The 12,044-nt window shown below is 45.8% G+C and overlaps 1 protein-coding gene across 1 annotated transcript in view; it reads right to left on the bottom strand.

Annotated features, from left to right (window-relative positions):
- LOC140734482 (gamma-aminobutyric acid receptor subunit gamma-4-like) overlaps window positions 1-12,044 on the bottom strand; it is a 622,978-nt gene that overhangs the window by 4,558 nt on the left and 606,376 nt on the right. The window lies entirely within an intron of this gene.

Here is a 12,044-nt window from a genome sequence, read left to right as displayed (position 1 = left end):
CTGCTCCTTCCCATCTTTACACTCACTTTCCATTTCTCCCACACCCTTCCTAATGTTGTGTATTTAAGACTTTAGTAATTTTGAGTAATATTGCAAATATGTTGTTCGACTAAGCCTTCTTGTTCATTTAAATAATGTAGAAGTAAGTGAATGTCATATGTCGTCAAGCAACCACCTCATATGTCCGCACCTCAGAAAGGCAGCGTCCATTATTAAAGACCTCCAGCACCCAGGGCATGCCCTTTTCTCACTGTTACCATCAGTTAGGAGGCACAGAAGCCTGAAGGCACACACTCAGTGATTCAGGAACAGCTTCTTCCCCTCTGCCATCCGATTTCTGAATAGACTTTGAAGTTTTGCACACTGCCTCACTTTTTTAAATACACAGTATTTCGGTTTTTGCAGATTTTAAAATAATCTATTCAATATATGTAATTGATGTACTTATTTATTTATTATTATGTTTTATTTTATTTATTATTATTATTTTCTCTCTCTGCTAGATTATGTATTGCATTGAGCTGCTGCTGCTAAGTTAACAAATTTCACGTCACATGCCGGTGATAATAAACCTGATTCTGATTCTGACCTCGCTTGAAGAAAAAGCAAAATTAAAATATGCAATCCTGACTTTGTGTTTACTTTCAAATAGTTTTATGTTTTGAAGTTACAAGATGTAACAGTGGCGACAAGTAAGTTTGAAAAGCAAACTCAAGATGACTATCTACCCTGTTGAAGCGAACTAAGACATACAAGTTAATAAAAGCTCATCAAGAAATGTTCAAGTAAAGAAATAGTGCAGCAACTGCTTCTTTGGGAAGGACCAGAAACAGGTGAGTTAAAAAAGGCAGAAAACGGTTGAATACATTGGTTCATAACCAGTGAGTACTAGGTGATAATAATTATAAATAAAAACAAAGCAGAAATGGCTGGCTACACCAGAAAGATAGATGTGTTCAATTCCACAAGAAATAACTGGCTCATACATACTGAATAAATTGAGCAGTATTTTGAAGCAAATGGAATAGTTAATGAGAAGCGAGTGCCAGTGTGGCTGAGCTCCCTCAGCTTAAAGGCATACAATTTGCTTAGAAGTTTGACTGCTCCAACCAAAACAGCCAAAATGAATTTTAATGATATGAAAATTTTGCAGGAACATTTAGAAATTAAACCAGTTGATTGCAGAACGATTTACATTTCATAAGTGGAATTAGAAGGAAGGGGAATCCATTTCAGCATACATGGCTGAATTGTAGAAATTGTCCAAGCATTGTCAGTTCAGTAATGGGCTTAATGAGCACTGAGAGATCATTTAGTTTGAGGAATTTTACAAGAAAACATTCAAAAATGGCTCCTATGTGAAGCACAACTTACAGTACCATTGTGGTAGGGGCTCCCATCCACTAGCCTAATGCAGGTTTAAACTTGCAGAAAATGCTACTAATTAGGACACATACAAAGAGCATGTCGGGCAGACGAAAATAAATGGACTACATAGAGAAGAGGAGAAGATACAAGGTCAAGCTGCAGTTTCAAAAATGAGCACTAACCTGCTGATGAAAAATCTGGCAATGCTGAGAGTGACACAGGACTGAACAGCCTCGAGACTTACGACGAGAAAGCTAACAAGAGACAGGCAATATGGCTTACACCAGAAGAGAATGGTAAATGAATTTAAAACAGAATTGGACTCTGGCTCGGCTATTTCAGTCATTCAAAAAAAGAGTTCGAGCAGCATTTCAAAGACATTGAATGGAAGCCTGCAGATATCCATCTAAGAACTTAAACTAGAGAAGAGATACCTCCGGTGGGAAAGACATTCATAACAGTGAAATACAACAACCAAGAAGTCACATTGGGCTTGTTGTGGTCAGTACTGTGGGGTCGTAAGAGGTCGAGACAACAGCTTGACTGGAGATCCATCCACCATCTGCAAGCCATGTCCTCTGCAATTGAGTGAACTGAGAGCCAATCCAGAAAGGTACTGGATGATGCCTCAGCAGAGTTCAAAAATGGCAATGGAAAAAATCAAACATATCAAGGGTAAAATAGCATTAAATGAAATGCCACACCCAAGTTTTACAAAGTCCATCCAGCTCAATGACTACTGGTTAAGTTGCCAGTCAACTAGATCTCACTGAAGTCGAATGAAAAATTTCTAAGGTTCAGTGGAGCCCATAGGCAATGCTGGTGTTTCCAATTGCCTCCACTACAACCTTGCACACTGTTGACGTGCTGAGAAGACTCTTCTTAAGGACTGGTGCTCCAGAACACTTAGTCAGTGACAATGAACCAGAGTTTGTTGCGGAACAGCTTCAGTCATTCCTGAAAAATGGTTTGGCGGAAAAGTTTGTCCAGAGTCTAACAAACACACTGTGAGCAATGTCAACAGAACACACTACACTGACAGTGAATCAGAAGCTCACCGATTTCCTCCTTGCATATCGCAGTGCAGCACACTCCAGCTAAAACTCACCAGCTGTGCTGTTCCTGGGTCTTGTGTTCATGCTTGCATCTCCTCAAACCCTGTCTCGGAAGGAGTATGCAGGGCAAACAGCTGAGACAAATTGAGGGCTTCTTAAACAATGTTGCACTCCTGGACAGACTGTCCTGGTGAGGGGCCACAAAGATGATCAAAAGTAGGTATGCAAAAAGACTAAGGATGGAAGATTCACCTACACAGGGGAGATTACATCAGATATGATCTGAAGATGACACATTGGTCAGTTGAGGAGAGCAGAAACAATTGTCAGAGAAGAAAGACAGCCAAAGCTGACAGAACAGCTTCCTGCAATCCCAGAGTCCACTCCTCCGAATACCATGGAGGAGGCCCCAGAACCTCAGATTGTTTCACAGCCAAAAGTTTTACCTGAACCCCCCCCACACCATCAGCAAAGACAATAAGAAAGCCATTGGAGCAATTAAACATTTAGGCCTGAATGGGACAATTTAAAATTTACCATGCTGTGGATGTCTGTATAGTAGTTGTATTATATGGTATACAGTGTATGCATAGATAATTAGAGATCAGTATATTACATACTTGAGTTGAAGTGTATTTTATATTGAATTGAAGCTCATAGTAACATTGTAAATATAATATTTTATTAAGTGTTCTTTGTTTAAATAATGCATTATGGGCTTATATGTAAAAGTATATGAATAGCATAAGTAACCTTGACACCATTTCATACGTGCATGCCTCGCTTAAAGTAATGAGAAAACGAAGGCAGGGATTCCTGGCTCCGTGTTTCCTTTCAGTTAGGTTCATGTTTTGGAATGACAAAGCATAACGCCTATACTCACTATCTCCCTGTCACCTCTCCACACACCCTCCATCTCTCTCCTACACTCCTCCCCATACTCACTATCTCTCTGTCACTTCTCCACACACCCTCCATCTCTCTCCTACACTCCTCCCCATACTCACTATCTCCCTGTCACCTCTCCACACACCCTCCATCTCTCTCCTACACTCCTCCCCATACTCCCTCTCTGTCACCTCTCCACACACCCTCCATCTCTCTCCTACACTCCTCCCCATACTCATTATCTACCTGTCACCTCTCCACACACCCTCCATCTCTCTCCAACACTCCTCCCCATACTCATTATCTACCTGTCACCTCTCCACACACCCTCCATCTCTCTCCTACACTCCTCCCCATACTCCCTCTCTGTCACCTCTCCACACACCCTCCATCTCTCTCCTACACTCCTCCCCATACTCCCTCTCTGTCACCTCTCCACACACCCTCCATTTCTCTCCTACACTCCTCCCCATACTCCCTCTCTGTCACCTCTCCACACACCCTCCATCTCTCTCCTACACTCCTCCCCATACTCCCTCTCTGTCACCTCTCCACACACCCTCCATCTCTCTCCTACACTCCTCCCCATACTCATTATCTACCTGTCACCTCTCCACACACCCTCCATCTCTCTCCTACACTCCTCCCCATACTCACTATCTCCCTGTCTCCTCTCCACACACCCTCCATCTCTCTCCTACACTCCTCCCCACACTCCCTCTCTGTCACCTCTCCACACACCCTCCATCTCTCTCCTACACTCCTCCCCATACTCCCTCTCTGTCACCTCTCCACACACCCTCCATCTCTCCCCTACACTCCTCCCCATACTCTTTCTCTGTCACCTCTCCACACACCCTCCATCTCTCTCCTACACTCCTCCCCATACTCCCTCTCTGTCACCTCTCCACACACCCTCCATCTCTCTCCTACACTCCTCCCCATATCCCTCTCTGTCACTTCTCCACACACCCTCCATCTCTCTCCTACACTCCTCCCCATACTCATTATCTCCCTGTCACCTCTCCACACACCCTCCATCTCTCTCCTACACTCCTCCCCATACTCCCTCTCTGTCACCTCTCCACACACCCTCCATCTCTCCTACACTCCTCCCCATACTCCCTCTCTGTCACCTCTCCACACATCCTCCATCTCTCTCCTACACTCCTCCCCATACTCCCTCTCTTTCACCTCTCCACACACCCTCCATCTCTCTCCTACACTCCTCCCCATACTCCCTCTCTGTCACCTCTCCACACACCCTCCATCTCTCCTACACTCCTCCCCATACTCCCTCTCTGTCACCTCTCCACACACCCTCCATCTCTCTCCTACACTCCTCCCCATACTCCCTCTCTGTCACCTCTCCACACACCCTCCATCTCTCCTACACTCCTCCCCATACTCCCTCTCTGTCACCTCTCCACACATCCTCCATCTCTCTCCTACACTCCTCCCCATACTCATTATCTACCTGTAACCTCTCCACACACCCTCCATCTCTCTCCTACACTCCTCCCCATACTCCCTCTCTGTCACCTCTCCACACACCCTCCATCTCTCTCCTACACTCCTCCCCATACTCACTATCTCCCTGTCACCTCTCCACACACCCTCTATCTCTCTCCTACACTCCTCCCCATACTCCCTCTCTGTCACCTCTCCACACACCCTCCATCTCTCTCCTACACTCCTCCCCATACTCACTATCTCCCTGTCACCTCTCCACACACCCTCCATCTCTCTCCTACACTCCTCCCCATACTCCCTCTCTGACACCTCTCCACACACCCTCCATCTCTCTCCTACACTCCTCCCCATACTCCCTCTCTGCCACCTCTCCACACACCCTCCATCTCTCCTACACTCCTCCCCATACTCCCTCTCTGTCACCTCTCCACACATCCTCCATCTCTCTCCTACACTCCTCCCCATACTCCCTCTCTGTCACCTCTCCACACACCCTCCATCTCTCTCCTACACTCCTCCCCATACTCCCTCTCTGTCACTTCTCCACACACCCTCCATCTCTCTCCTACACTCCTCCCCATACTCATTATCTCCCTGTCACCTCTCCATACACCCTCCATCTCTCTCCTACACTCCTCCCCATACTCCCTCTCTGTCACCTCTCCACACACCCTCCATCTCTCCTACACTCCTCCCCATACTCACTATCTCCCTGTCACCTCTCCACACACCCTCCATATCTCTCCTACACTCCTCCCCATACTCCCTCTCTGTCACTTCTCCACACACCCTCCATCTCTCTCCTACACTCCTCCCCATACTCATTATCTCCCTGTCACCTCTCCACACACCCTCCATCTCTCTCCTACACTCCTCCCCATACTCCCTCTCTGTCACCTCTCCACACACCCTCCATCTCTCCTACACTCCTCCCCATACTCCCTCTCTGTCACCTCTCCACACATCCTCCATCTCTCTCCTACACTCCTCCCCATACTCCCTCTCTGTCACCTCTCCACACACCCTCCATCTCTCTCCTACACTCCTCCCCATACTCCCTCTCTGTCACCTCTCTCACACACTCTCCATCTCTCCCACAACCCTTCCATACTCCCTATCTCTCTGCTACCTCTTGGCACACTTTCCATGTCTCCACCACACGCCTCCCCATACACTCTCTCTCCCTGTCACCTCTCCACACAGCTGCCCCACTCTTTCTATCTCTGTCAATTCTCTGCACACTCTTCCCCTCTATTCCACACCCTCCCAATGCTCCCTATCTCTTGGCCACCTCTCCACACCCTCCATCACTCACACCCTTCCCCATAATCCCTATCTCTGTACACTCTCCATCTCTCTCCACACCCTCTCAATGCTCCCTACTGCTATGCCACCTGTCTGTGGTCTCCATCTCTCTCCCATGGCCCTCCCCAGCTCACTGCCACCTCTCTATGTACACTGTCCATCTTACTCCCCCATTTCTCCCAATACTTCCTGTCCCTCTGCCACCCCTCTCTCTTCCACACCCTCCCAATATTTACTATCCCTCTCCCACCCCCTCTCCCTTACCTCTCCCCATACTTGCTAACTCTCTGCACATTGTGCACCTCTCTCCCACACCCTTTTCAATACTCCCTGTCCTTCTGCCATGTCTCTCCACACACTCCATCTCTCTCCCACACCACTCCCCGTTCTCCCTATCTCCATGCCATCTCACCACAAACTCTCCCTCCGCCCCACCCCTCTTCCCAGAGTTCCTAACTCTCGGCCATCTCCCTCCAACAGCCCATCCCCATACTCCTATCTCCCTGCATGTGCTCTCTCTCCCACACCCTTTCCCTCACTCCTCTTCATCTTCACCTGCCCCTTTCCCTCACTCCCAGTTTTCAGGTCACTGCACCAACCCTTGCAGTATGTTAGGATGCCGGTCCTTCACTGAGGTTTTCTCAGCGATAAGTGATTCTCCCTCATGAAGGCATCTAGGGTCTGGCATCTCCTGCTGCAGCCTGCAGCATTTTTATTTCTTGGTGGGAGTCTCAGGGAACAGGAGGAGCCAGTATGATCCGAAGCCCAGCTGCGTTGACAACCATGGTAGGAACTGCCCTGAATCTCTGCTTCTTCCACAACCTCACATTCAGCAATAAACCACAGGGAACCTCAGCCCAGGATCCACCACCACTGCTCCTTTCAATTTACACACACGCACACTCCTCCCAGTTTCTCAACAAATCTTTCTCCCTTCCAGCTGCTGCAACACTTAGGAAATCTGTCTCTTGTGCACACATCGGGAAGCTGGTGGACCAGTTGTCAGGCCTTCTAATTGAAGGGACACTTGTCTGACTTGTCTCTGGTCCTCCTCACTGTTACTTGGCTTTGCACGGAGCAGGGCTTGGACTGGGCAGCTCAGGATGCCTTGCAGACCTCGGGTACTAACATTTTGGAGCCGGAGCCAGCCTTCTCCCCAACATCTGCACATCATCATGTCCAAGGGCTTGGGTTTCTACCTCAGAGCCTGGTGGTGATCTGTGGCAAAGGATTAGGTGTCCTTGTGACCTGCAAACATCAGCATCCTGCCTAAGGCACAGAACAAGCAAGCCCAGCCCACCTCCACCTCAAGGCCCACCAATCGCAGAGTGCATTGTTTCAGTATTGACGACAGTGGAGAGGAGGAAGATGAATTCAGGAGCCCTGAACAGACTTGGTCTTAACAACAGCCTAACGAGCTATCTTGTCACACTCCCTCTCCTCTCTCTGCAAGAACACCTAGCTCAGACTGCCTGTTGCCCACCTGCCTCTCCAGCCCCATGTTATGTACTGTACTATTGCTTATGGCTCTCTATTCACTCCTTCAAATCTACCATCCTAGCCCCCCTCTGAAACACTCATTCTTGTCAGAAAGTCATAGAAAAGTATGAGAGTGAGAGGATTGTGAGTTCCACACTCTCATAGCCCTCTAAATGAAGAAAATTCCCTTTAAACTTTTCACCTTTCTCCATTAACCCATGCCCTCTAGTTGCAGTCCTACCCAGCTGCAGTGGAAAAAACCTGCTTACATTTACTCTATCTATACCTCTCATAAATCACCCCTCAAATCTATCCTCAATCTTCTAAATTCTAAGGAATAAAATCCTAACCTATTCAATTTTCCTCTTAACTCATATGCTCCAGTTCCAGCCACATCCTTGTAAATTTACTTTATTTACTTCTTTCCTGTAGGTCGGTCACCAAAACTGTCATAATACTGCAAATTATGCCTCCCTAACATCTTGTATAAATTCAACATAACATCTCATCTCCTGTACTGAATACTTTGATTTATGAAGGCCAATGTGCCAAAAGCTTTCTTTATGACCCTGTCTGTGGTGTTACTTCCAATGACATAGACCTGTATTCCCTGATCCCTTTGTTCTACCGCACTCCTCAGTGCCCTACCGTTCATTGTGTAAGACCTACCCTGGTTGGTCCTACCAAAGTACTACACCTCGCACTTGTCTGCATTAAATTCTGTCTGGCATTTTTCTGCCCATTTTTCCAGTTGGTCTAGATCCTGCTGCAAGCTCTGGTAGTCTTCCTCACTGTTCACTACACTCCAGTCTTGGTGTCATCCACAAATTTGCTGATCCAGTTTACCACATTATCATAGAAACATAGAAACATAGAAAATAGGTGCAGGAGTAGGCCATTCGGCCCTTCGAGCCTGCACTGCCATTCAGTATGATCATGGCTGATCATCCAACTCAAAACCCTGTACCTGCTTTCTCTCCATACCCCCTGATCCCTTTAGCCACAAGGGCCATATCTAACTTCTTCTTAAATATAGCCAATGAACCGGCCTCAACTGTTTCCTGTGGCAGAGAATTCCACAGATTCACCACTCTCTGTGTGAAGAGGTTTTTCCTCATCTCGGTCCTAAAAGGCTTCCCCTTTATCCTTAAACTGTGACCCCTCGTTCTGGACTTCCCCAACATCGGAAACAATCTTCCTGCATGTAGCCTGTCCAATCCCTTTAGAATTTTATATGTTTCAATAAGATTACCCCCAATCTTCTAAATTCTAGTGAGTATAAGCCTAGTCGATCCAGTCTTTCTTCATATGAAAGTCCTGCCATCCCAGGAATCAATCTGGTGAACGTTCTTTGTACTCCCTCTATGGCAAGAATGTCTTTCCTCAGATTAGGGGACCAAAACTGCACACAATATTCTAGGTGCGATCTCACCAAGGCCTTGTACAACTGCAGTAGAACCTCCCTGCTCCTGTACTCAAATCCCTTTGCTATGAATGCCAACATACCATCTGCCTTTTTCACCGCCTGCTGTACCTGCATGCCCACCTTCAATGACTGGTGTACAATGACACCCAGGTCTTGTTGCACCTCCCCTTTTCCTAATCGGCCACCATTCAGATAATAATCTGTTTTCCTGTTCTTGCAACCAAAGTGGATAACCTCACATTTATCCACATTAAATTGCATCTGCCATGAATTTGCCCACACACCTAACCTATCCAAGTCACCCTGCATCCTCTTAGCATCCTCCTCACAGCTAACACCGCCACCCAGCTTCATGTCATCCGCAAACTTGGAGATACTGCATTTAATTCCCTCGTCTAAATCATTAATATATATTGTAAACAACTGTGGTCCCAGCACTGAGCCTTGCGGTACCCCACTAGTTACTGCCTGCCATTCTGAAAAGGTCCTGTTTACTCCCAGTCTTTGCTTCCTGTCTGCCAACTAATTCTCTATCCACATCAATACCATACCCCCAATACCGTGTGCTTTAAGTTTGCACACTAATCTCCTGTGTGGGACCTTGTCAAAAGCCTTTTGAAAATCTAAATATACCACATCCACTGGCTCTCCCCTATCCACTCTACTAGTTACATCTTCAAAAAATTCTATAAGATTCGTCAGACATGATATTCCTTTCACAAATCCATGCTGACTTTGTCCAATGATTTCACCTCTTTCCAAATGTGCTGTTATCACATCTTTGATAACCGACTCTAGCATTTTCCCCACCACTGATGTCAGACTAACCGGTCTATAATTCCCCGGTTTCTCTCTCCCTCCTTTTTTAAAAAATGGAGTTACATTAGCCACCCTCCAATCCTCAGGAACTAATCCAGAATCTAAGGAGTTTTGAAAAATTATCACTAATGTATCCACTATTTCTTAGGCTACTTCCTTAAGCACTCTGGGATGCAGACCATCTGGCCCTGGGGATTTATCTGCCTTTAATCCCTTCAATTTACCTAACACCACTTCCCTACTAACATGTATTTCCCTCAGCTCCTCCATCTCACTAGACCCTCGGTCCCTTACTATTTCCGGAAGATTATTTATGTCCTCCTTAGTGAAGACAGAACCAAAGTAGTTATTCAATTGGTCTGCCATGTCTTTGTTCCCTATGATCAATTCACCTGTTTCTGACTGTAAAGGACGTACATTTGTCTTGACCAATCTTTTTCTTTTCACATATCCATAAAAGCTTTTACAGTCAGTTTTTATGTTCCCTGCCAGCTTTCTCTCGTAATCTTTTTTCCCTTTCCTAATTAAGCCCTTTGTCCTCCTCCGCTGGTCTCTGAATTTCTCTGAATCAATCATCCAGATCATTGATATAGATGACAAACAACAAAAGGCCCAGCACCGATCCCTGCAGCACACCATTGGTCACAGGCCTCCCGTCAGAGAGACAACCTTGTACTTCCAGTCTCTGGGTTCTTCCACACAATCCAATTTTTTACCTCATCCTGAATGCCAAGCAGCTGAACCTTCTGAGCCAACCTCCCATGTGGGACCTTGTCAAATGCCTTGCCACAGTCCATGTAGATGACATCCATGGCCTTGCTTTTCTCAACTTTCCTGGCAACTTCCTCTAAAAATTATATAAGATTAGTTAGAAATGATCTACCACACATGAAGCCAAGCTGACTATCCCTAACCAGTCCCTGTTTATCCAAATACTCACATATCCAGTCCCTTAGAATACCTTCCAATAACTTTCCCACTGCTGATGTCAAGCTCACTGGGCTATAATTTTTTTTGGTTTATTATTAGAGCCTTTCATAAACAACGAAACAACATTAGCTATCCTCCAATCCTCTGGTACTTCACCTGTTGCAAAGAATGATTTAAATATTTGTTTGGGCCCTGCAATTTCTGCACGTCTCCCTCAGGGTCTGAGGGAATACCTTGTCAGGCCCTGGGGATTTATCCACCCTAATTTGCCTCGGCAGAAAACTTCTCCTCCTCTGTAATCTGTATATATTCCATAAGTCGATGCTGCTTTGCCTCACTTTTATAGATTCAGAGCCTGTCTCCTGAATAAATAAAGATGGAAAAAATTGATTAAGATCTCCCCCATCTTTTTTTGCTCCATGCATAGATTACCATTCTGATCTTCCAGATGACCAAATTTGGTCTTCGCAATCCCATTGCTTTTAACATGTCTGTAGAATCCCTCGGGATTCTCCTTCACTTTGTCTGCTAGAGCAACCTCATGGACCTCCTTTTGGACCTCCTGATTTTGCATTCTTATACTCCATAATGTTATATGGCTCAGAATGTTGGACAATATCTAGTAACATGAGGAAACGAATTGAAGCAGCAGAGATGTGGTTTTTGAGGAGGATGCAAAGAATATCATGGATGAAACGAATATGTAATGAGGATGTCATGAACAGAGCAAACATAAAAAGAGAAATAATGTATGAGATCATGAAAAGGCAACGTGACTTCATTGGAAATTGATTAGGAATGAGGAATGGGAATGCACAGTAATTATGGGAAAGACTGAAGGGAAGAAAGCACGAGGAAGACAAAGACAAATGATGATGGAGACAGCAGCCAGAGAACTGGAAATGAATACCAATGAATTGATCCACTTGACCCGAAACAGGAGTGTGTGGGCCATGGCAGTCAAAGCTCAAACTGGGCACGGCACCTGATGATGATGATACTCCATAAGTAACTCATTTGTTCCTACCTGCCTATTCCTACGCACCCCCTTTTTTTCTTAACTGGTACCTCAATATCTCTTGAAAACCAAGGTTCACTAAATCTGTTACTTTTACCTTTTATTCTGACAGGCACAGAGTAGCTTTATATTCCAAAATTTAATTTTTGAAGGTCTCCCACTTACCAAGTACACCTTCACCAGGAAACGGCCTGTTCCAATCCACTACATCTACCTCCATAATCTCTTCACTATCTATTCCAGCACTCTGCTTCCCAATGCCCTGCAACTCTAGTTTAAACCC

This window comes from Hemitrygon akajei, chromosome 10 (genome assembly GCF_048418815.1).
Source record: "Hemitrygon akajei chromosome 10, sHemAka1.3, whole genome shotgun sequence".
Lineage (NCBI taxonomy): Eukaryota > Metazoa > Chordata > Chondrichthyes > Myliobatiformes > Dasyatidae > Hemitrygon > Hemitrygon akajei.
This window is presented reverse-complemented; position numbering and strand designations above follow the sequence as displayed.